At 45.4% G+C, this 25,070-nt stretch overlaps 1 long non-coding RNA gene across 1 annotated transcript; it reads right to left on the reverse strand.

The window, feature by feature from the left end:
- Positions 1-4,583: 4,583 nt before the first annotated feature.
- Positions 4,584-23,643, reverse strand: LOC122547724 (uncharacterized). The gene is made up of 3 exons (XR_015755934.1): positions 23,536-23,643; positions 17,309-17,434; positions 4,584-4,903 (listed from the first exon to the last, which is right to left on the reverse strand). It is a non-coding gene; the product is annotated as an uncharacterized LOC122547724 (long non-coding RNA).
- Between the last annotated feature and the right edge of the window lie 1,427 nt (positions 23,644-25,070).

Below are 25,070 nucleotides of genomic sequence, written 5' to 3' on the forward strand. Positions count from 1 at the left end.
CTAACACAGTCATACACACAGAATCGTAGCTTACAATGTCCTAGACACCACCGTCACTATCCCTGTATGTCCTTTCCCACCGGCAGGACATGGATGCAACTGAAATGCTGGAACATGCAGGGTTATGGACTAAGATCTGTAGAATTTGATCAATGTGATTTATTTGACTTTTCTCCAGAATATTAAACTCCAGTACAATTTGAAAAGTTAATAGCATCATCAGTATTGAACTACAAATGTCAGAAAAAAAATTATCAGGAAGTTACAGCACAGGTCGAGGCCACTTGGCCCATCCTGTATGTGTTGGCTGTAATAGAACTCCCCAGGCTTTACAGCTTTTTGTACTCACCATTGAAAGCAACAATTTCAGACTGTGATCTCTGCCAAATATGCTTTTATAATCTGTTTTATAAATGTATTTCTTTGACAGCTGCACACCTTGTTTCCTGGTTTCTTTCCCAGCCCTAACGCCATTCCCCGTGGCCTTGCGGGACGACCATTTCTGCTGTTTAATCTCTCCTGCCTTCCCACGTTTGACAGACTGTCTTTTTGTCCTTGTCTCACTCCCACCTTGCTCGCAACCTGTTACATTTCTGTTGGTTCCCAGACCTCTGTAACTTTCACTGCGTCCCCTGGGTCAATGGCGCGAGTTTGAATTCTCTTCCTCCTTCGATAATCCGAAATCTTTCCGATTGCAGTTTCCCCAGATTTTATTTTGAAAAGCAGTGCATTTGTTTCAGAGTCAAGTATTTGTGAGCCTTCATCCACAATTCCGAGCATTTGGATGGAATTTGTGACCCTCCCACAGATGTGTAACGTTACTGGATTAGCTATGCTAACATGGGCGCAGTGTGCAATTTAGATGGGTTGGGCTCGGCATGTTCAATGTAGGGTTATCTGGGTAGGGTGGGTGAGCAGGACATTGCAGACTCGATGGGCCGAATAGACTCTTTCTGCACCCACCGGATTCTGTGATTCCAACTAGTTGTGATTGTTGTCCCATTTTCCTCATGCCAGGTTCATTCAACTCAGATACATATGATTCTGTGGGTGCTCACTCACTCCTTCCCTTCAGTTGTACATCAATTTCACAGTGTGTGTGAGGGTGGGAATGGATTTCTAAATATTAATACAGCAAGCGAAACCCCTCACAGGTCCGGAAATGTTTCTGCTACTTTCATCACTCCCAAGGAACAGGAAAATAAAGGTTCAGTCACAATTCTTACAGGAACATAGCGGTTATAATCACCAGGAAAGGCTGAACAGCACAAAACGCTTTTCTCAAGAAAAGAGGCGGCTCAGAGACAGCCTGGTACAAGTAGAAAGCTTTGTGTCTGTGTTTCCAGAGATTTGTGGTTGAAATCATTGGGTTGGAAGGATTTTTCATTGCCCCAGATCATCAAAGGTGCTATCTAAATGTGCATCTTTCTTTCTATCTGAGTTAACAATCAGATTGACAGGTCAATGTCTGAGTGTCTTACCAAATCCCTGATTGAATCTGTCTCCCCCACAATCTCGGTTGCCTCACCACTCACTGGGTCATGGAGAAACTCTGCCGATACAATGAGAGCTGTCACCGCTCCTCGTGCTTCCGCCTCATCCCCACTTCCCTTGTTTAATTTCCAGCTATCTCTAGTCCTCCCACATGGGCATATTGAATAGCATGACAGGAGAAAGGATTGAAACCGAGAGTACAATAGCCAGAATGAGAGAGGAAGAAGGAAATAAACGGTGATTGTGGATCCCAGGGGATACAGACTCCAGGATTTGTCCTTGTGAGCATTCCCGCAGTAATACAAGACAGCATTCCATGATGAGAGTTAAATCCGGGTGGCAGGAGAGGGAGCCACTGAACATGAGCAGGTTTAGTTCAAACACAGGAGGTTTGTTCAGTCAGTAACAGTGTGTTCGACATGGAGGTTAAGTGAGCAATGAGGGGAAATGTTATCACAAGCTGCCGATGGATAACTTGCATTGGAACAGGAGGAGGCCATTCAGCCCCTCAACTCTGTTCTGCCATTCATGATGATCATAGCTGATGTGTGACCTCACATACAACTTTCAAAACCCTCTAATTTCATCAATAAACTCCTCTGCAACAGACAAGGTGAGTATTGTAAAACTAAACATCTGCAAATGCTGGGACAAAAGAAACAAAATCAGAAATTGCTGGAAAAATTCAGCAGGTCTGGCAGCATCTGTGGAGAGTGAACCGTTCGTGTCCAGTGATCAGTCAGGTGACCAGCTGCAGCTGACCATTCTGCTGTTTCTGTAATACTGGAACGGGTTCTGGTGCGAGGAGAATGAGATTGTCAATAACAACTGAGGAAACAGGAGGACGTACTCAATCAGAATTATGAATTCACTTACCCCTCCCAGTGGGACACTCACCAACACAGTCACACTGCGGAGAGGCCATTCACCTGCCCCACGTATGGGAAGGGATTTACTTGATCTTACAATCTGCTGAGGCACCAGGGATGGAACAGAGGATTTAGACACTTCACCTACTCCATGTGTGAGAAAGGATTCATTCAAACCTCCCACCTGCGGAGACATTAGTGCATTCCCACCAGGGAGAGGCCATTCACCTGCTCAGTGTGTGGGAAAGCATTCACTCAGTCCTCTGACCTACTTAATCACCAGCGAGCTCACTCTGGGGAAAAGGTCGTTCACTTGTTTCCAGTGTGGGGGGAGATTCACTCAAATGCAACACCTGCGAAGTCCCCAGTGAGCCCACACAGGGGGAAGAGGTCATTCAGATGGTCTGTGTGGGAGAAGGGATTCAGCGATTCATCTTGCCCACTGAGACCGCAGTGAGCCAACACAGGGGAGAGACCATTCAGATGCTCAGTGTGGGAGAAGGGTTTCAGTGATTCATCCTGCCTCCGAGACCCCAGCGGGTTCACACTGGGTAGGAGCTGTTCACCCCTCTGTATGACAAGGGATTTGCTGCGTCTTCAACACGATTGAGAGACCAGTGAGTCCTCACAGGGAAGTGGTCATCCCCCTGCTCCGTGTGGACTGCAGGACTCTGATTCTGATGTTACTGTCCATCAGAGTCAGGAGTGGACCTTGTACATGATGACACTGTTGGAGTATTGATGTTGTTGTTGTTTACCACATTAACTGAGCTGGAGTTGACTGAACTTACATTGCCACTTTCTGAACCTCAGGATGTCTCTCTGGGCAGTAAGTCTCCACAAAAACCAATGTGACAAGGAGCAGGGATCATCTGTTTTGATTTAAATTGTGACTGTAGCACGGCTGTTTCACAGCATCAGGTACAAGGTTGGAGTCCAGCCTTGGTCAACAGCCTGTGTGGAGTTCCCACATTCTCCCCATTATAGTGTGGGTCCCCTCCAGGTGCTCTGGTTTCCTCCCACAGTCCAAAGATGTGCAGGTTAGGTGGATCAGTCATGCGAAATTGCCCACAGTGACCAGGAATGTGCAGACTAGGCAGATCAGCCATAGGAAATGCAGTATTACAGGGATGGAGTGTTCTGGGCGTGATGTTCTTCGGATGGTCGGTGGGGCTTGATGGGCCAATGCTCTCCTTCCTTACTGTCGGGATTCTATTCTATGATTGAGGATAAAGGCTTCACGGCAGGGTGTCCTTGGAGAAGGAGCATGTGGTGTGTATCAATGCTCTCGAAGCCTTTAGATAGAGGTGGGCACCACAGGGGATACAGTGCTTTATCTCCACCGCTGCCCCCTCCTCCCCCCAACTCTACTTTGATTTAGTCCCTTCCCACTCTGTCACTTGTAATGGTTTGCTTTGCCCATAATGGGCTTTGTTTATAAATATTCAATTGATTACACAAATGGTTTACTGCTGGTGATTATAGGTAATAGGTTAACAAAAAGAAAAATGATGTAATAATGATTTTGATGGTGGCAAGGTTGCTCAGCTGTATGTGATAACACTTCTGGGTCGGAGAAATGGGGAATAAAGAAAGCTTCACAGCTCACGGAACAAGAACTGAAAAGCAGTTAAATCAAACCAAAGGTTCAGACAGGGAGGGAATATTTCCCTGGAGTTTGGGTAACTGGAAAGTGATGGTGTCCGGGAAGAGACAGGATTTTCTTCTAAAGGGCATTTGAAATTTTAAAAACTGTTATATTCAGATATTTTAAATTCTTTTACTTTTATTTATTGTGGAATAAACTTTAAGACAAGGTTAGCAAATTTGTTTTTTTTTTAAATGTAAAAGACAAATGTTAAATAAAATCCATCAAACCAACCCTCACTGAAAACTGATGTGGACGTGCAATCTCCTGGAGAATCCCTGCCCTGCCTACTTCTTTCTACCCAGGCTCCATGGCTATATACATACCTGGGAGATAGCAGCAGGAGGCGGCCATTCGATTGTGCTCCACCATTCAATGGCAAACAGCTGACCATCCAGCTCAGTCTCCTGTTCCTGCTGTGTTCCAATCCCCTTTGATGACTTTACCTCGAAGAACTATATCTAAGTCCTCCTTTGGCTTCACTGCCTTTTGTTCGAGTGATGTTGCGGTGTTACTGTGTGGGTGTAGGCAGGAGTAATGTGATGGTGCTGCCTCCTGAAGGATGCACTCAACACCCCTCATCATCCTGCAGTAACATCAACCGGGTTTCAGCAACTCGAGATAGAAACCATTTCTAGGATATGGGCATCACTGGCTCAGCCAGCATTTATTCCCTATCTCTAGGTACCCTTAAGAAGATGGTACTGAGCTGCTGTCTTGAACCAATTGCAGTCCATTTGGTGCAGATAGACCGACAATGCTGGGAGGTAGAATGTTGCAGGACTTTGGCCGAGTAATTCGCCATCTTTGGTTTGTCAAATTCTGGATAACTCAATCACGATTGGCACAGGATTTTGAGATTTCAGTCTGCAAATCTTCACCATCTAGCACCCTATATAAAGGAATAGGTACAGATTAGAAATTCAGAACAGATAATTCTAGTTTCTCTGGAATATTTTTCCCCTTTGTTCCCCCGAAGCTGTAACCCTCCAGCCCACTTACTCTCTCCCACATTCTGACTCTGCTACCCCCTAAAGTGCACCCTCCCCATTCTCATGGAGTTACTGTTAAACAGATCCATGCCACCACTTCCCGTCCCTGGTTAGACTCTGCACCCTTTCTGGGTCCACTTCCTTTCCCTTCAGTTGCTGCAAGTCAATAATGTAACAGCAGAATGAAACAAAAGGGAACAGAAAGGGAGGTGGCAGATCCTGGACAGAAGAGGAACCTTCAGTTTGGGAGAATGGGTCAGATCCTTCTTTGTTTCCCATTGGTCGATTCCCAGTGTTATGACAAGTTGGGAATGGAACTTGGTCCCATGTGGGTGTAGTCATACTTTGACCCAACAAATCCAATACTACAAGCAGATGAATCCCTTCGCCAGCCAAAGTGCGAAATGCTTTCCTTTAGTTACCCCGAAGCACATGCTCCAAAACCCTCCGACATTCTGTCCGTGTACAGTACTGGTTTTCCCCGCACACGTGTGGTCCCTGCCTCAGGGACTGTGGGAGTTGTAGTCCCCATGAAGCCTCTGGAGATCTGTCTCTGAAAAGTGAAAGAAAGTGTGGGCTGGAGGGTGTTGTGTATAGGATATCCGTTCAGACACACAGGACATGTGGGCTGTCATTGGGTTTTACTGAGACATCCGTTTAGACAACCCGATTTCTGACGTACGAAATACACATTCAGCCAATTGCGGGGTGGGGAGGTTAATAATGGGCAGCAGATTTTAAGCAGAGGTGGCTTAGTGGCTCGCACTGCTACCTCACAGCGTCAGGGACCCGGGTTTGATTCCAGCCTTAGGCAACTATGTGGAGTTTACACATTCTCCCCAAGTCTGCATGGTTTTGTTCGGTGCTCCAGTTTCCTCCCACAGTCCAAAGATGTGCAGGTGAGGTGGATTAGTCATGCCAAATTGCCCACTGGGTCCATGCATGAGCCGGTTAGGCAATTAAAAATGGGAAATGCAGGGTTACAGGGAATGGATGGGTCTAAATGGAATGCTCATCATAGGGTGTGGACTCGATGGGTGAATACCCTGTTTCTGTATTTTGGGGACTATTCTATTCTCATGAAGAAGAATGTATCTGTCTCGATGTGTTTGACCCTGTGGAATTCGCTATTCAAAATGCGGTAGATGCCAGGACATGAGCAAATTTAACGAAGAGATACAGATTTTTAATTTGCAATGAGTTGAAGGGTGAGGGAGAGCAGGCGGGAAAATCCAGCTGACTGAGGTGAGCTCAATCCTCATGGTATTGAATGGTGGAGCTGGTTCGAAGGGCTGCATTGCCTCTGCTGTGCCCAGTGCTTCCCTTCTTACGGTAATAACTGGAAAGCTGAATCCAAAACTCACCACCATCACCAAAGTTTTCGGAAAAAGCAGAATAGTTAGGTGGATTAGAGTTCCAAACTTAGATAGTGAGGAAGCATGTAGGAGATAATGATTTTGCAATTTTAAACTGAGGGGAGACAGTGATTTGTGGTTTTAGATTGTGAAGGACATTCACAGCGTCCAGAATACTCCGTTGTGAATATCTATCCTGTACTTTATTACAAAGCCAAGGTCTCTGACAATGAAACCCAAAACACCCAAGAAGCATCGCCTCACCTCGTAATCGGATAAAAGACTTGTGATAAGTCTGGTTGAATTTAGAACACAGATGGAAAGCGAGAAGATTAAATCCAATCCCAGGATCCTATGCTTAAACAAAGGAGACTACAATAGGATGAGGCAGGAGTTGGTTAATGTAGACTGGAAGTAAAGACTTTACGGTGGGACAGTTGACAGACAGTGGAGGAATATCAAAGAATTTTTCGAAGTGCTCAGCAAAAGTATATATCAGTGAAAAGGAAGGACTGTCGGAAAAGGAGTAATCTGCCATGGGTGTCTAACGAAATAAGAGAAGCTATTAAAGTGAAATAGAAGGCATACAAATTGGCAAAGACACCAAGAAAAAAATTAGGAGATTAGAAAACTTCAAAGATCAACAGACAGCTTGATGGGATTGGGGATAAAAAGTGATGAGTAGCTATCCCAGGGCCGGAATAGCAGTTTACCCCTCTCCCCAATAGAGGGGAGCCTATTGTGTGGGGAACATATGGCCTCTGTAATTGTTGAAGCACTTAACTGTTACCACTGAGATAATCCTGATCAAGTTAAAAATCACAGCACACCCCAAAAGCTTGTACTTCCAAATAACCCTGTTGGACTATAACCTGGTGATGTGTGGTTTATAACTTTGTCCACCCCACCCCAACCCCAGCTCCTCCACATCAGAATCCCGATAGACAGCCCCTCTGAAACTGAAGCGACTGTCAGGTATTGAGGGAGCCACGGGGTCGTGGGGGGACGGATGTGTGGTTTAACCACAAAGCGCTGAACTGAACTAGCCTTTTGAACTGCCATTGTCATGTAGATAATATTGAGAGACAGTCTGTATTCAAAGTCACAAACCACAAAGGTAGAAGAATGGGAGCCGTACATTGGACCTGATGCTGCCGAAAGGCATTTTGCACGTAAAATATCCAGGTAACTACCATGACTCATCAATAAAGTCTCAAAGAAGACCTCACAGAGTCTGTGCCTAGTTATTCCTATCCAGCAGGGTTCATGAATATGAGGACACAGCAGTCAGTCTTTACAGTGGAGAACACGAAGAACATGCAAGTAATTGATAAGGAAACTGAGGAAGGTGAGGACTTTAAAACAATCATTATCATGAAAGAGTTAGAGCTGGGCAAGTTAATGGAGCTAAAGGTACACAAGTCTCCTTGCCCTGATGGAATACATTCCAGTATACCAACAGAGTTAGTGGGAGAAATAGCAAATACACTTAGGGCTGTAGAATCCTACAGCAGAGACAGGCGCTTTGGCCCAAACTGGCCCATGCCGACCAGAATGCCCATCCACGCTAACCCCATTTCCCTGCACTTGGTCCATCTGCTTCTGACCCTTTTCTATCCATGTATTTGTCCAAATGCCTTTCACATGTTGTTAATGTACCCACCTCAACCACTTCCACTGGCAGCTCATTCCATATACATACCACCCTCTGTGTAAAAGAGTTGCCCCTCAGCTTCCCTTTGATTCTTTCTCCACTAACCTTAAACTGATGCCCTCCAGTCCTTGGTTCCCTGGGAAAAAAGACTGAGTGCATTCACCTTACCCATGCCTCTCATGATCTTATACACTTCTGTAAAATATTCCCCCTCGGTTTCCTCTGCTCTAAACAAAAAGGTCCTCGCTTGTCCACCCTCTCCCTGTAACTCAGACCCCTGAGACCTGGCATTATCCTTGTAAATTTCTTCTGCACCTTCCCAGTTGAATAACTGAAACCTACACTGCACTCATCACATTTCCCGTGTTTCCCCACGGGGCACTGGAACCGATGTGACAACGCCAATGGATTACAATCCATGATCGATAATTCACTCCGTTACAACAATCCCATTTTCACAGCTATTTTCATGATGCAGGAATCCTTTTGTCTTTCTGGTTTCATGGTAAATTGTCCTCATACAAAACCAATCTGGGGCTGAACTGTTCCTGGGAAATGTGCCATGATTTTTTAGACTTTCAAAAACCAATGAAATTTCTCTCCTCAGTCCCCACGCTAACATGGACTTCGCTGTCTCAGTACTTTTTTCCAGCCACACTGACATTTGAAATATTCGCCCACAGACAGAATGCACACCTTTCATTCCAGACGAAAAGGCCAATGATATTCAGATCGGCACGGATCCAGAACATGAAGTTCAATTTGAATTTCTCAACTACAAATCCTCCCTTTCAGTACTCTACAACAGAGAAAACAGAAAGTGCTGGAGATCCTCAGCAGGTCTGGCAGCATCTGAAATGGTGACAGATGCAGGAAACATTGCAGCCTTGAAGTGTTTAGATGATAACACCAGGCATGTGTGCTTGATGACCAGTATGGAGAAGATGGAGGCATTGTATTCAACAATTTTCTACCAGAGACTCTGACACCAGTTAATTCTGTATTTCTCCGAGATTCCCTCTTCTCAGAAGCAGGCAGGAGTGGGAAGCAGTGGAGAATGTAAATGATGTGTGACCTTCCTAGTGAGAGGATTTGAGTACAGGAGCAGGGATCCCTTGTTGGAAGGGCCTTGGTGAGACCACACCTGTGTGTACCTTTGTTCCCCTTTCCCAAGGAGAGCTATCCTGGTTATTGTGAGAGAGTAAAGGTGGGTCATCAGCCTGACTCCTGGGATGTGAAGATAGTTGAGGGTTGCAGATCCTGGAAGCCAGGGTCAATACAATGTGGATCTGGAAAGGTGCAGCACGTCAGGCAGCATCAGAGGAGCAGAAAGGTTGATGATTTGGTCAGGACCCTTTGTCAGTCTCGATGAATAGTTCTGACCCGAAACGTCAACTTTCCAACCCCATCATATTCATACTGGTTATCAAGCTCCTATTTATTGTTGTCCCACGTTCTAGCACTCAGCGTGTAACTGATATTGTAGTGCTTGGTGTGACTTCTTCAAGGCTGCAGCAGTGCCCACCCTAACCCTGACCATTGAATCCCCTGTCACTATAGCCGTGTTTCCTCTCTTTCCTCCCGCTCTGTGCAGCAGAGCTCTGTGTGGTGTCATGAACCTGGCTGTTGCTGATTTCCCGAGAAGTCACCCCACCCATTTCCACCCTTACAGAATCCCAAGCAGTATACAGTATCTGTTTGAGAAGGGGATGACCACTGGGAACTCCTGCACTCCCTTCCTGAGCCTTTTACTTGATCTGGTGGTCATCCATTCCCTTTCTGCCTGTGTAACCCTCGCCTGCAGTGTGACGGACTCACAAAACGTGCTGTCCATAACATTCTCAGTATCGCAGATGCTCCACAGTGAGTCCACTCTCAGCTCCAACTCTGAAAAGCAGTTTCCCAGCAGATGGACGCACTTCCTGCACACACAGCCGTCAGGGACACTGGAAGCGTCCCTTATTTCCCACATTGTGCAAGACGAGCACACCACGGCTCTGAGGTGCCCTTTCACAATATCTCTCTACATTCGTCTAGTTACTCCCATTAAGCGAATTTAAAAGAGTGAGCAATCTTCTTTCACTTTAAGCATGTCCATTATAATAACAAAAAAAATCTTTACTTAAGCTGATATGTCATACTTTAAAAACTTAAATACTCCACAGGTATCACTGACAAATTGGCTATTCCCATTGGGACTGTGAATTTCTGAAAGGCCTGAACTAAAACTGAGTTTCAGCTTCAACTTCTCCGTGTCTCATCTCACTATTTACACCAAACTCCAAAACAATCTCATTGAGCCAAGCAGCACTATTAGTGCAGCCCTGCCATTTTCATTGTCTGTTCACACCTACACTGCCCTCAGCCTCCTGTACTGTTCCAATGCACCTCAATGGGAGCTCAGGACCAGCATTGCATCTTTCAATTTAGCCCTTTGTAACCCCAGAGTTAAATGGTCTTCAGCAGTTTCTGAATGAATAGAATCTGGAACGTTCCATCTGAAATGGTGATGGAATTTGAGTCCACAAAGAATTTCAAAGAGAAACGTGCAGAGAATTGGAAGTAGGGAGTTTACAGATTTACATTATAAAATGGATGATTGAGACTAAATCTGACAGTTCCTGCAAAAAGACGAGGTGCAATTTGGATAAATCTGTGCTCTCTCTCAGGCCAATATCTCCTTCCACAGCTGCAGGGCCAATAATTGAACACATACCCCAAGGGTGATACAACCATGGACTTGAACATCTTTCTGATTTTGGCTTGACAAAAATATTGAAGATAATTTCCCACAGACAGTACAGACAAACCTTTCTCGTTCCACAGTTTAATGCCAATGATATTCAGATCCTGATGACTCCGCTAAATATAAAAACATGTTTTTTGAGATCCCAGTCTCAATTATTCTCAATTAATATCCTATAAAATGAATTCACAAAACAAAGCTCACAGTCAATGCAGGATGAATCGTGAAGGCAAACACTTCTCTTGGTATGTGTTTGATGTGTAAATGTTCCTCTTCAAATCACCCCGCCCCCACCCAGGACGGGGACACGTGCATGCTCCTTGCGGTACCTTACCCCAAATAAAGATGGCGGCCATAACCCAGGTCCTCTCACTGCCTGAGGCCCAAGCCATCTTCCCCTTTGTTGCAAACGTGGGACCAAGAGTTTCTAATTCAGACTAACGACCTGCACAGAGTGTAACTAAACCCTCCCAGTCTACATTGATACATTTCATCCGGTTTCTGCTGCACTCTCCCCTTCCCGCCTCCTGCACACACCAAGGGTCATCATGGGTCCAGGGACCCTTCCTCAGAACCGATGACAGCTGGGAAAATTAGAATCTCTTCAGGAAACAGGCCCTTCGGCACAACAATTCCACACCCACCCTCCGAAGTTAATCCCACCCAGACCCATTCCCCTATCCTATTACTCTCCATTTCCCCAGACTAATGCACATCCCTGAACACTACGGGAAATTTTGCTGGACTAACTCACTTGACCTACACATCTTTGGACTGCAGGAGTTAGGGGTTAAAGAGTAACTAATAGGTGGGGACAGAGTCCAAAGAGAGACAGGAACATTTGGAAAGGCAAAGGAGTGGGAAGTTGGAAAGCTGTTAATGGAGGAGACAGGAACCTTCGAGCATCTCCGTGGCGGTGGTGGAAATGGTGGCTGATGATCTACATTGTGCCGCAAAAAAGACCCTGAGCTTCCAGTTGCCTGCTCTTTAACACACAAGACTGTTCCCTGTCCAACATCTCTGTCTCATGCTTACTGCGGTGTTCCAATGAAGCTTGATACAAGCTGGAAGAACACTTCAGAACATACCAAATGGCTTCCTATTTCAAGGACTGAAATTTCCCCTCAGATGTGGTCAACAATGCCCTCCAGTGTATCTCCTCCACTTCCCACACCACTACCCTTGAACCCCATCCCTCCAAATGCAACAAAGTTGGAATTCGACCATCCTCACCTTCCTCCCAGATACAACTCATCATCCTCTGCTATTTCCACCACCAGATCAAACCACCTGAGATATATTTCCCTCCCCGCTCCTATCAGCATTCCACAAAGACAATCCCCTCTGTGACTTCCACGTTAGATCACGCTCCCCACCAACCCATCCTCCACTCCAGGCACCTTCCCTTGCCACTGCAAGAGGTGGAAAACCTGTGCCCACACCTTCCCCTCACCTCCATCCAAGGCACCACAGAATCCTCCCACATCCAGCATAGATTTCCCTGCCCACCTAAACACCTCATCTATTGTGTCCTTTGCTCTCAGGATGCCAAATTGTGGAATATTTCAGGGAACATTTCTGGGACACATGCACCAACCAACCCCATCGCCCTGTGGCCGACCACTTCAGCTACCCGCCCACACCCCCCCCCAACCCCGCCGCAAAATCCGAGCCACCCGACACCTGGAGGAAGAACACCTTGGGAACTTTCAACTACACGGTATCAAGGTTTCCTCATCTCCCCTCCCCACCTTATCTCAGATTCAACCCTCCAACTCGGCACAACCCTCTTGAACAGTCCCACCTGTCCATCTTCCTTTCCAATTATCCATTACACCCTCTCACCACTACCCCCATCTACAACGACCTATTGCCTCTCTAGCTCCCTTTCCCCAACTCCAAACACACCTCCCTATTTATCTCTCAGCCGTATTCCACCACCCACATTTCTGATGAAGTGCTGACATGCCCAATACGTCAATTCTCCTGCTCCTTGGATGCTGCCTGACCTGCGGTGCTTTTCCAGCACCACACTTTAATATAAGCTGGAAGAACAAAACCTCATCTTCCATTCGGGGACCCTGCAATCCTCTGGCTTCAACATCAAATTTAATAATTTTAGGTCCTGAACTCTTCCACGTCCTAGTGTCTTTGCCCCCTACCCCACATACCAGGCATTGTTATTACGTAGCCTTCCATTACACATTACCTATGGTTAGCCACTAACAGTCCCCATAAACAGCTATTCACCCTCCCCCTCAGATCGTTATCCACTCCTTTGTCCAACTGCTCTTATCTCTCTCTTTGGACTCCATCCCCACCTATCATTTACTCCTTAACCCCTACCATCTGCATGAAAGCCGACATTTTTTCTCAGTAACGTCAGTTCCTGAGGAAGCGTCACTGGATCGAAAATGCGAACCGATTTCTCTTCACAGATGCTGCAGATCTGCTGAGCTTTTCCAGTGCCTTCTGGTTGTTGTGTGTGATTTACAGCATCCGCAGTTCTTTTGGTTCTAATTTACTCGGAGTATCTAATTCAGGTCCAGCAGACTGAAAGTGTTTATCAACCTTCCTAGTCCACACTAACTCCATCTCTCTCCCAGTATCTGCTGGTCTCTCCCACTCCTTCACATTCAGTCCCCCCTCACAGTGACTCTGCCCCTGCAAAGCTGATGGTCATGTGTTGGCCTGCTGGACCCACCCCTCATTCATTCCCATTGGCTGGAGGACCACGCCGACTCTCCTATTGGTCTGAAGCTGTGTCAATCAGCCAGGCCCCATTGTGACCTGAGTGGTGGGATCCTCCCAGGTGCCTCAAAGGCTGAGGAGTGACCTCATAGAGGTTCATAAAATCATGAGGGGCATGGGTAGGATAAACAGACAAGGTCGTTTCCCTGGGGTGGGGGAGTCCAGAATGAGAGGGCATAGGTTTAAGATGAGAGGGGAAGAATTTAAAATGGATTTGAGGGGCAATTTTCTTTCCCTCTGAGGTTGGTGCGTGTATGGAATCTTCTGTCAGGAAGTGAAGGATGTTGGTACAATTATACCATTTGGCATCAGGATGGGTTTATGAATAGGAAGGGTGCAGAGTGATATGTGCCAAGTGTTGGCAAATGAGTCTAGATTAGGTTGGGATATCTGGTCAGCATGGACCAGTTTAACCAAAGGGTTTATTATCATGCTGTACATCTCTACAGCTCTGCCCTGTGATGAGCTTCATCATTCACAGTGAATGGGTCAGTATCACAGAGCACAGGGGCTGGGGGCTATTCCGCCCATTGGGCCTGTAGTCTCTCCCTCTGAAGATGGTGCCAGTCAGTCCCAACTCACCTCCCATTTGGACATAGCCCTCCAAATCTTTCCTTAAAAATGTTAAATTTCAAATTTGTTTTGACAATAACTATTGAATCTGCATCCAGCTGTCTTTCAAACTATCCCAGATGCTCAGAACTTAGTGAGTAAAATAATCTTCACATTTTTCTTTGAATTATTTGCCAGTTACCTGAAAATAGTTACTAAAAATTGTGACGTTAAAAATTTCTCACTCTGTCTCTCTGTAAATGAAATACCCTGGAAACTAATCAACTCCTGTTCGAAATCACTGATTAACCTTCTCAGCTCCAAGGAGAATTGTCTGGCCTTCTGCTAACTCTCCATAAAAGAGAAACCTATCTTAATTTTAATTTATTAGTGCCATAGAGATTTACAGCACAGAAACAGACCCTTCAGTCCAACTTGTCCATGCCGACCAGATATCCTAAATTAATCTCGTCCCATATGCCAGCACTTGGCCCATAGCCTTCTAAACCTTTCCCAATCACATATCCAATGAGATGCCTTTTAAATGTTGTAACTGTACCAGCCTCCACACTTTCTCTGGCAGCTCATTCCATACACACACCACGTTCAGCTTGAAACTTTGCACCTAATAATCCTTTTCAATCTTTTCCCTCACGCCTGTGCTTTCTAGTTTTGGACTCACCTATACAGGAATAAGACCCTGGCTATTTATCCTATCCATGCCCCTAACGATTTTATCAACCTCTGTGGTCACCTGTCAGCATCCGATTCTCCAGTGAAAACAGTCTCAGTCTATTCAGCCTCTCCCTATAGCTCAATCCCTCAACCCTGGCAACATCTTAGCATCTTTTCTGAATCCTTTCAAGATTCACAATATCATTCCAATAGTGGGGAGACCAGGACTGAAAGCAGAGTTCCAGAAGTGGCTGAATGAATGTCCTGTACAACTGCAAAATGTCGTCACAACTCCTGTACTCAATGCACAGACCAATAAAGGCAAGTACACCAAACACTTTCTCCACTACCCTGCCTATCTATGATTCCATTTTCAAGGAAATATGAAACTGCACTCCAAGGTGTCTTTGTTCAGCAACACTCCCCAGGACATTCCCATTAAGTGTATAAGTCCCACCCTAATTTGCTTTTCCAAAATGCAGAACCTCACATATATCTAAATTAAACTTCATCTGCCACTCCTCAGCTCATTTGATCGGAGTCTCATTGTACTCTCAGGTAACTTTGCTGTCCACTGCACCTCCAGTTTTGGTGTCTATTGTAAACCTACTCAGCATAGCTCCTATATTCACATAGAAATCATTTACATAAATGGCAAAAAGCAGTGGACACAGCACCCAGCCTGACAGCTCATCGCAGGCTTCCAGTCCAAAAAGCGCCCTCCACTATGACATTGACTGCTCATCAAGATTAGAGCTCATGGCACACAGGGAGAATTAACCATTTGGATACAGAACTGGCTCAAAGGCAGAAGACAGAGGGTGGTGATGGAGGGTTGCTTTTCAGACTGGAGGCCTGTGACTAGTGGAGTGTTACAATGATCACTGCTGGATCCACTACCTTTCGTCATTTATATCAATGACTTGGATGTGAACATAGGAGGTATAGTTAGTGAGATGACACCGAAACTGGAGATGTCGTGGACAGTGAAAAAGATTACCTCAGAGTACAATGGGATCTTGATCAGATGGGTGAATGGGCTGAGGAGTGGCATTTTGGGAAAGCAAATCTTAGCAGGACTTATACACTTAATGGTAAGGTCCTGAGGAGTGTTACTGAACAAAGAGACTTTGGAGTGCAGGTAGATAGGATAGTGAAGGCGGCATTTGGTATGCTTTCCTTTATCGGACAAAGTATTGAGTACAGGAGTTATGAGATCATGTTGCAGCTATATAGGTCATTGGGTAGGCCACGTTTGGAACGCTGCGTACAAATCTGGTCTCCCTCCTATTGGAAGGATGTTGTGAAACTTGAAAGGGTTCAGAAAAGATTTACAAGAACGTTGCCAGGGTTGGAGAATTCGAGCTCGGCTGAGGGTTGAATAGAGGTTGAATAGACTGGGGCTGTTTTCCCTGCAGCGTCGGAGGCTGAGAGGTGATCTTATCTATGTATATAAAAACATGACGTGCATGGATAGGATAAATAAACAACGTCTTTTCCCTGGCGTGGGGGATCCCAGCACTAGAGGGCATAGGTTTACGGTATGAGGGAAAAGACTTTAAAGAGACTTGAGAGGCAACGTTTTCACACAGAGGGTGGTACGTGTATGGAATGAGCTGCCAGAGGAAGTGATGGAGGCCATTACGATTGCAACATTTAAAAGGCATCTTCATGTGTATATGAATAGGAAGGATATGGGCCGGGTGCTGACAGGTGGGACTAGATTGCATTGGGATATCTGATCAGCATATACTGGTTGGACCGACGGGTCTCTGTTTCTGTGCTGTCCATCTATGACTCTTTGACCTTCCAGCCAATTCCGTATCCAAACAGCTAGTTCTGCCAGAATTCTATGGCGTTGAACCTGCTAACCAGTGTGTTATGTGAAACCTTGTGTCTTCCTCAAGTCTAAGTTAATGATTTCAATGCACAAAGCCATGCTGACTCTCCCTAATCATTTCTTGCTTTTCCAATGACATGTAAATCCTGTCCCTGAGAATCTCTTCCAACAACTTCTCTGCCACTGACTTCAGGCTCACCGGTCGATAGTTCCCTGGCTTTTCCTCACCACCCTTCTCAAATAATGGCACCAGACTTCCAGCACCTTGTCTGTGGCGATCGATGATACAAATATCGCAGCGAGGGGCCCAGCAAAAGCTTCCCTAATTACCCACAATGTTCTGGGATTCACCTGATCAGATTCCAGGGATTTATGCACCTTTATGCATTTTAAGACATCCAGTACCTCCTCCTCTGTAATATGTACACTTGCCAAGTTATCACTATTTATTTCTCCAACTTCTCTAACTTCCATATCCCTTTTCAGTAAAAACTGAGAATCTCTCCCACCTCCTACTGTTCCATAGACATTCTTGTTGATCTTTGAGGGTCGCTATTCTCTGCCTAGTTATTCTTTTGTCTTTAGTGTATTTGTAGAATCTCTTTGGATTCTCCTTAAACCTATTTCCCAAAGCTATCTCATGACCCCTTTTTTGCCTCCTGGTTTCCCGCGAGTATACTCCTACTGCCCTTATAGTCCTCTAGGGATTCACACAAACACAGTGGTCTGTACCTGCCATATCCTTCCTTCATTTTCTTGACCAGAGCCTCAATTTCGCAGGTCATGCAGCATTCTCGACGCCTCCCAGCCTTGGCCTTAACAGGAACATACTGTCTGTGTACTCTCATTGTCACAGGCCTATGGAGGCAATGACAGATGAGGACAGAGAAACAATCATTTATTAGTAAAGAGGTAGTGTTGGGAAAGCTAACAACTCATCCTTATCTCTATAATTCCTCTCTAGCTTCAGAACTATCACTATCTCTGCATCAAAAACATCTCAATCTCTGCAACATCCTCCAATCTCTAATCTCCTCCAGTCTCAACACCCTATCTTTAATCATGTCCACCCTCATAAATCTCTGTGATGTGCCTTTCTTTAATTCCAGCCTTCAGGATAACCCATTTTTATTTCAGATTCCTGCACCCAGAGCTCCACAATGTCCCGCTTAACCTCTGTCACATTTTCCTCCAAAAAACATTAATCAATCACGTATCATCTATTCTAATATCACCTTCTCTGACCTGGTTTCTATTGTGGCTTGTCATATTCCTATTTTACGTGTCTGTGGTCTACATGACAGAAAATGGTTTTGTGGTCCATTGGGTTTATGCTGTAAAGAAATCTCCCAGCTAACTATTTTAATCCCATTTTCCAGCACAGAGCCCATAGACCTGTCAGCCTTGGCCTTGCAAGTGTGTTCCTAAATAGATTTTAAATGCCATCGGGATTTCTGTCTCTCACTCTCTTCCAGACAGTGAGGTTTAGTGCAACTGTTGCTCTATGCGGTCACCCACAGGGTTCAGAGCAGCTGGGTCTGTGCGAACCATAGATCGCCCACACATTGTGAAGGATGGCAGGGTCCCTGAGAGGGGGGCACAGGAGATTTACCAGGATGGTTCAAGGAATGGGGGATTTTAGTTGCAGAATTTGTGGGGCTTTTTTAACATTAATTGTTCACGTGACATGTGTGTTGCTAATACACATCAAGAATAACCATCCACAATTAATGGACTCTCCTTTTCAACCTCTCCCCTTGCTTGCGCTGTAGTAATATTCAGGTTAACCACTACCAGACATCTCTCCCGAAAGAGAGAGCAGTCCTATGGTCTGGGAGGACAATGCTGACTTGATCTTTTACACAGTGATGCCACTGTGCCTCGAGGGTGGGGAGAGGGAATACTGAAGGTTTAGATTATATTAGATTACATTACAGTGTGGAAACAGGCCCTTCGGCCCAACAAGTCCACACCGACCCGCCGAAGATCAACCCACCCATACCCCTACATTTACCCCATACCTAACACGACGGGCAATTTAGCATGGCCAATTCACCTGACCTGCACATCTTTGGACTGTGGGAGGAAACCGGAGCACCCGAAGGAAACCCACGCAGACACGGGGAGAACGTGCAAACTCCACACAGTCAGTCGCCTGAGGCAGGAATTGAACCCGGGTCTCTGGCGCTGTGAGGCAGCAGTGCTAACCACTGTGCCACCGTGCCGGGAAACCACTCAGGTACAGTGCTTTATCCTGGAGGATGTTCACTTTCTTTAATATTGCTGGGGTGGGGTGGGGGTGGGGGGGGGGGGTGCACTGATGCAGGCAAGTGGAGAATGTTCCAACACAACCCTCAGGTGTACCTTATAGAGAGCAAACAGACATTGGGGAATCAGGGGTTTGGAAAAACAGATTGTTCTTCTTGTAGCAAAGGAAATTTGGGGAGCTGTGACAAAGCGGTTTACAAAAGTTACACGTTATAATAATAAACCTTACACCCATCAGCTCATTATACAAGGATTACAGGACACATGCTGAAGATTAAGGAAGATCTATTGAGAAGATGGTTTGATTCAAAGGAGAACGTTTATTCAGCAAATGGTATTGATCTGGAACACAATACTCTCACACAATATGAATATCTAGGGCCTGATGAATGGAGTAATTCTGTCAGAGTTTGGCGTTACAATGACTAAGATTACCATCTGAATACCTGCCTGTAATATAAGTTTATAAAATCCGTCACTGTCAGTTCAAGTTTGAAACTCATACAATCCCCTCCTCCTGGCCCAGGATGACTGTACACATTACCCCTGGTGGAGGTTAGCAGGCACGTCAAGGGCAAATCTATGTGGGTTTCTTTGAGGTTCCACCTTGGGACTTCATGTGACTGAACATAGGACAGAATGTCCCAAGATTCAGTGAGATATGGAGAGCAGGATTTGCTTCCCTTTCCTTCCGTTCTGCCGCTGTGCCTCCTCAATAAGACATGGGGTGTGAAAGGCTCATGCAGCTTGATGGCCAAGATGTCTCCATTCTGATCAATGGGCAGCAAGCTCCTCCCAGTCATGAAACAGAGTATCCCTGAAAGATAGCAACTGCGCATGCTTCCCACTGCCCAGTGCTTCCAGTAAATGTTTCGAATAATGACGGGGGAAACCTCCTAGAAAAGGCATAACAGGAAAGTTCCAAAAGGATTATAAACAGCTTACAGAGAGATATTCACAGGAAACGTGGGCAACAAGTTGGCAAATAGAGTATAACTTGGGATAAACTGTAGAAAGTTGCACCACAAAGGGACTGGGGGAAAATGAGCAGGAAACACAGAAAGCTAGCACACAGTTACAACATTAAATCAGGAAGGGGAATGGAATGCTGTCCCTTATTTCAAAGAGTTTGCCATATAAGAGTTTGGAGTATATACCTTAGGACAACTGAACAAATGGCGAGTGAGACCACATCTGGAGTAACGTGAACAGATTTGGTCGCTTTAGTTCATGAAATAGAGCAGTTTATTGGAGGCAATTCAGAGGAGATTCATTGGGATGATCCCTGTTTTGAAGGAATTATCTTGTAAGCAAAGGCTGAATAAGTTGGGAATCTACTCACTGGACTTCGGAAGAATGAGAGGTGATCTCTTTGAAACATACAGGATTCTGTCGAGGTTTGACAGGGTAAATATGGAGAGGATGTGTCCCATTACGGGTGAGTCTTGAACCAGATTCTGGGTCAGTCGCGGAATCAAGGGTTCTGTTTCAGATTTGTCAAGTTAAAGACAACACCGACACGGGTCAGGGGTTTCAGTAGCAATGGAGCTGGGGTGAGGAGGAGACAAGCAACGTTTTAGAGATTGGAATTCCTGGTGTTTATGATTGTGTAGATGTCTGATCAGAAGGTCACCTTGGGGTCAGATATGAAAGCAATATTGTGAAGAATGTAGTTCTGCCTCAGACAGTTCCCAATGAGAGGGAGGGACACAGCAGTAAGGGAAATGAATTTGGAATAGCAACTGAAGGCAATGGGTTTAACAATTATACTGTTTCATTGGAGTGAATTGCAGCTAATCGAAGCGTGGTAAGCAGTTTGATAACTGAGTAATAGTGGAGTAATGGAGACAGATGATGGGGAGGGAGAGCTGGACACTGTCAGTGTACATGTGAAACCTAACACAGTGCTTTTGGGCGATGTTACCTCCTGGCAGTCTGTAGGTGAGAAACAGGACGGACCAAGGATAGATCCTGGAGGGACACCAAATACAATGAATTCAGAAAGGAAAGGGAGAGTGGAGATTAGATTAGATTAGATTGCTTACAGTGTGGAAACAGGCCCTTCGGCCCAACAAGTCCACACCGCCCCGCCGAAGCGCAACCCACCCATACCCCTACATTTATCCCTTACCTAACATTACGGACAATTTAGCATGGCCAATTCATCTCACCTGCACATCTTTGGACTGTGGGAGGAAACCGGAGTACCCGGAGGAAACCCACGCAGACACGGGGAGAACGTGCAAACTCCACACAGTCAGTCGCCTGAGGCGGGAATTGAAGCCGGGTCTCTGGTACTGTGAGGCAGCAGTGCTAACCACTGTGCCACCGTGCCGCCCATAATTGTCCATGGAGCAGGATTTTCCAATGATGGTGAGGTCAAATATTAGGTTTTAGCAAAATGGGAGAGAAGGACATTACGAGAAAAGACAGACAGACAGATCACGGAACAATATCTGTGAATTGCAAGGGGTGACAAGCAGGAGGATGAGGCAGAGATTTGGAATGTCCATGATTTAGCTACACTCGGGTAAATGTTCAAGCTGACCTCTAATAAGGCTTGACAAGAGACTCTAGGAAATGCAAGTTTAGGACTAAAATGAGGAGCACCCTTGTGAGGCAGTTTGGCTCGGTGGGCTAGTGGAGAAGGAGCGAAGAAGCAGAGGCAGCTGATCGGATTGTCTCAATGTTATTGACAGAGAAACTCCATGTGCTCCTCACTCTTGTTGTTGGAGGGGAGGATGGAGGAGGCAGGATAAAGGATATTTATTTATTTACAAAACAATAAACACAACCTGTGATGGTGATTCTAAAAATAAGTGAACAAACCTGTCGTATTTATCATTTATCAAGAATATTAAAATATATAACTGAAGTTCAGGTTTCAATCCCAAATTGATTGAAAGTGGCTCTGAAGTCAAGAAAAAAATAACTGGAATGAAGAATCTACTGTTTGCCATGGAACCATTGGGGATGTTTTTCTGCCATTGACAATATCCTTGAGGGAAAGAAACCCGACAGCGACCCATCAAGTCACTCATTGTATTAATCACTACACAGTCTCAACAAAGGAATGAAACTGGATGTACATCATTACATCTACCAATGCATTAGCAAATACAACCACACAATCAGCCCTCTTGACCCTGCAACTTCCGCCTCACTGTGGGCCAACAACAGCAGCAGAACTGTACTCCAGCCCAATCTGAAACTCATGGCCTGATATCCCCCACTCAACCATTATCATCAAGCCAGGGGAATCAAACCTGGTTCAATGGTGAATGCAGGAGGGCATGCCAGGAGCAGTACCAGGCATACCTAAAAATGAGGTGCCAACCTGGTGCAGCTACCAAACCTGCATGCCAAACAGCACAAGCAACACCAAATAGAACTAAGTGATCCCATAACCAATAGATTAGATCTGAGTTCTGCAGTTCTGCCACACCTAGTCAATAGTAGTGTTGGACAATTAAACAACTCACTGGAGGAAGTATCACAGATATCCCCACCCTTACCGATGGAGGGGTCTCACACATTCATGCAATAGATAAAGGACAGCATTAGCAGTGATTTTCAGCCAGCAGTGCCTAGCGGATGAGCCTTCTCCATTGGTCCCTGACATCACAGATATGAATCGATTTGGTTGAAAACTCATTTCAAATCAGATCAAGAAATGGATAAGCAGTGTAAAGGGATGGGCCCTGCCAATAATACTGTTGGCTGTGCTCCAGAACCTGCTGCCCACCAAGGCAAGTACTGCTCCAGCACTGGCACCTACTGACTTTGTGGAACATTGCTCAGGGATGTTCCAACACAAAAACACAGGGCAAAACCAACTCAGCCAATTCCCCTCCATCAGTCCACACTCGCTCAGCAGTGAAGTGATGGAAGGGGTCATCAACAGTGCTGTCCAGCACCTGCTCAGCAATAACCTGCTCAGCGATGCCCAGTTTGGGTTCTGCCAGGGCCACTCAGCTCCTGAGCTTGTTACAGACATGATTCACAAACTGACAAACAGCTGAATGAGGTGAGGATGACAGGCCAGACCCCCTCTAAGACCACTATTTCCACTTCAGTGATATCACCTGAACTCACCACAGTCTCAGCTCATTTGCTGAAACTCTCATTCATTCCTTTTGTGAACTCTAGATTTCATTATCTAAAGCCACTCCTGGCCAGCATCCCACATTCGCCCTCCCGATAATCTCAAGAATATTGAAAACTCTACTGCCGAAGTGCTCACTTGTACCAAAACTTGCTGATCAATCAAAAGACTCCCATTTATAAGCAACAACAATTTACTTTCGCACCTTTGAATTAATTCCTGGCTGTAATCATTCCTATCTCCCTGCACCACACACCCTTTCATATCACAATAACTCATTTCAGTTCAAACTCTCAATGGATGTGTTTATTTTTGAGTTCACCTGTGTGACTGTTTCTAAAGACTCCAAGGGAACATGGTCTGGAATCCCCACTCTAACCCTCTAAGATCTACTTTTTCCTTTAAGGCATTCTTGAAAAACTGCTTATTTGGCAGTGGTTTTGGTCACTGGACAGAATATTCTCCATCTGTAGCCTTATGTCAAAAGTTCTCAATAATATTTTTGTGAAATTAAAACCATGATGATTTGTACAGATATCTTCTACTCTTCAATATCGATGAGTGAATAATCTGTAATGTCTCTTACCCAACCACGTTGTGGGAGCACCTTCACCATACAAATTGCAGCAGTACAAGGAAGTCAAACATCACCCTCTCCACAGGCAACAAGGCTTTGGCATTGATCACTGGTTTCTATGGAAGGAGAAATACACAGTTGATGTTTCAGGGAATGAAAATGGTGCAGAATTTGACTTTCAGAAATTGAAGGAAAACACACTCGCTTATTGGAAAAAAGAATTCTTTACTGTCAAAGATATTGTGGAAAAAATAACCTGATAATGGAACAGCATATGGTCAGGAGCCAGGCAGCAGTGGACAATTCATTTACATTGCTGAAGAAGGGCTTATGTCTGAAACGTTGATTCTCCTGCTCCTCATATGTTGCCTGGCATGCTGTGTTTTTCCACCTCTCCATTTTTCAATTCATTTACAAAACAGCTGTGAAAGCAATAGTAAAATACGATACAGAGCAAACATACACCCATGAGAGACTGAGGAAGCGAGATAATGAACAAGTGGACATCAGAGAACCCAGAGGTGAACCAGAGCAGAGTTCACTTTTATGACCCTACAGTAAAAGATGTCTAGCACAGAAACAGACTTCTTCGGTCCAACCTATGCCAACCAGATATCCTAACCTAATCTATCTAAATTATATCCTATCTGCCACTCCTCAGCCCATTGGCCCATCTGATCAATATCCCACTGTACTCTGAGATAACCTTCTTCATTGTCCATAATAGCTCCAATTTTGGTGTCACCTGCAAACTTACTAACTATACGGCCTCTGTGCACATCCAAATCATTTAAATGTTTGACGAAACAAATCCAGAAAAACATACATTTCTCTGGGTTTGAATGTGCACTGTGTAAATCCTGCCCTCTGACTCTTTTTACCAGGGAAGGCTGTACATACACCCCTCTGAACTTTGCCCCCTACAAAGCTGGCGGCCGCGTCCGTGTCCAGTGAATCATTGCCCCGAATAAAGATGGCGGCGCTCACTCGGGCCGATTACTCAACGAGGCATATTCCCGTTTGTTGCAAAAACGGGACTGTAAGTTTCAAATTTGTATTTTCCGATGTGTACCAAATGATTGTAAAATCTCTCAGACCATACCAACACCATTTCCCTCCCGCTTCCTCCTGTTTATTTCTTTCCTTACCGACAGCCCTCCACCTGCACACACTCCGAACATCCGCGCCCACCGCGAGGATGATCACGTGGTATAGTCTAGTCCCGCCCTCATTCACTGATTGGTCGGAGGACCAACTGCCCCGTCAGGTCCTCCAGCTCCTCCCCTGCCTTTCCATTGGTCCGCCGCGGACATCAATCACTTCTTCGACCACTCCTCAGCCCATTGGCCCATCTGATCAATATCCCACTGTACTCTGAGATAACCTTCTTCATTGTCCACAACACCAACTGTTGGCTGGAGCATGCGCACTGCTTCGTGGCTTTTCTTGCTGTTTCTCAGTTACAAGAGTGAGGGACAAAGTTAAAAATCACACAACCACCTGATGAAGGACCAGCAAAGTAGTGCTTCCATTCAATAAGATCA

This window comes from Chiloscyllium plagiosum, unplaced genomic scaffold (assembly GCF_037043375.1).
Source record: "Chiloscyllium plagiosum isolate Xiang-an unplaced genomic scaffold, Cpla_swu_hap1 HiC_scaffold_114, whole genome shotgun sequence".
Classification (NCBI taxonomy): domain Eukaryota; kingdom Metazoa; phylum Chordata; class Chondrichthyes; order Orectolobiformes; family Hemiscylliidae; genus Chiloscyllium; species Chiloscyllium plagiosum.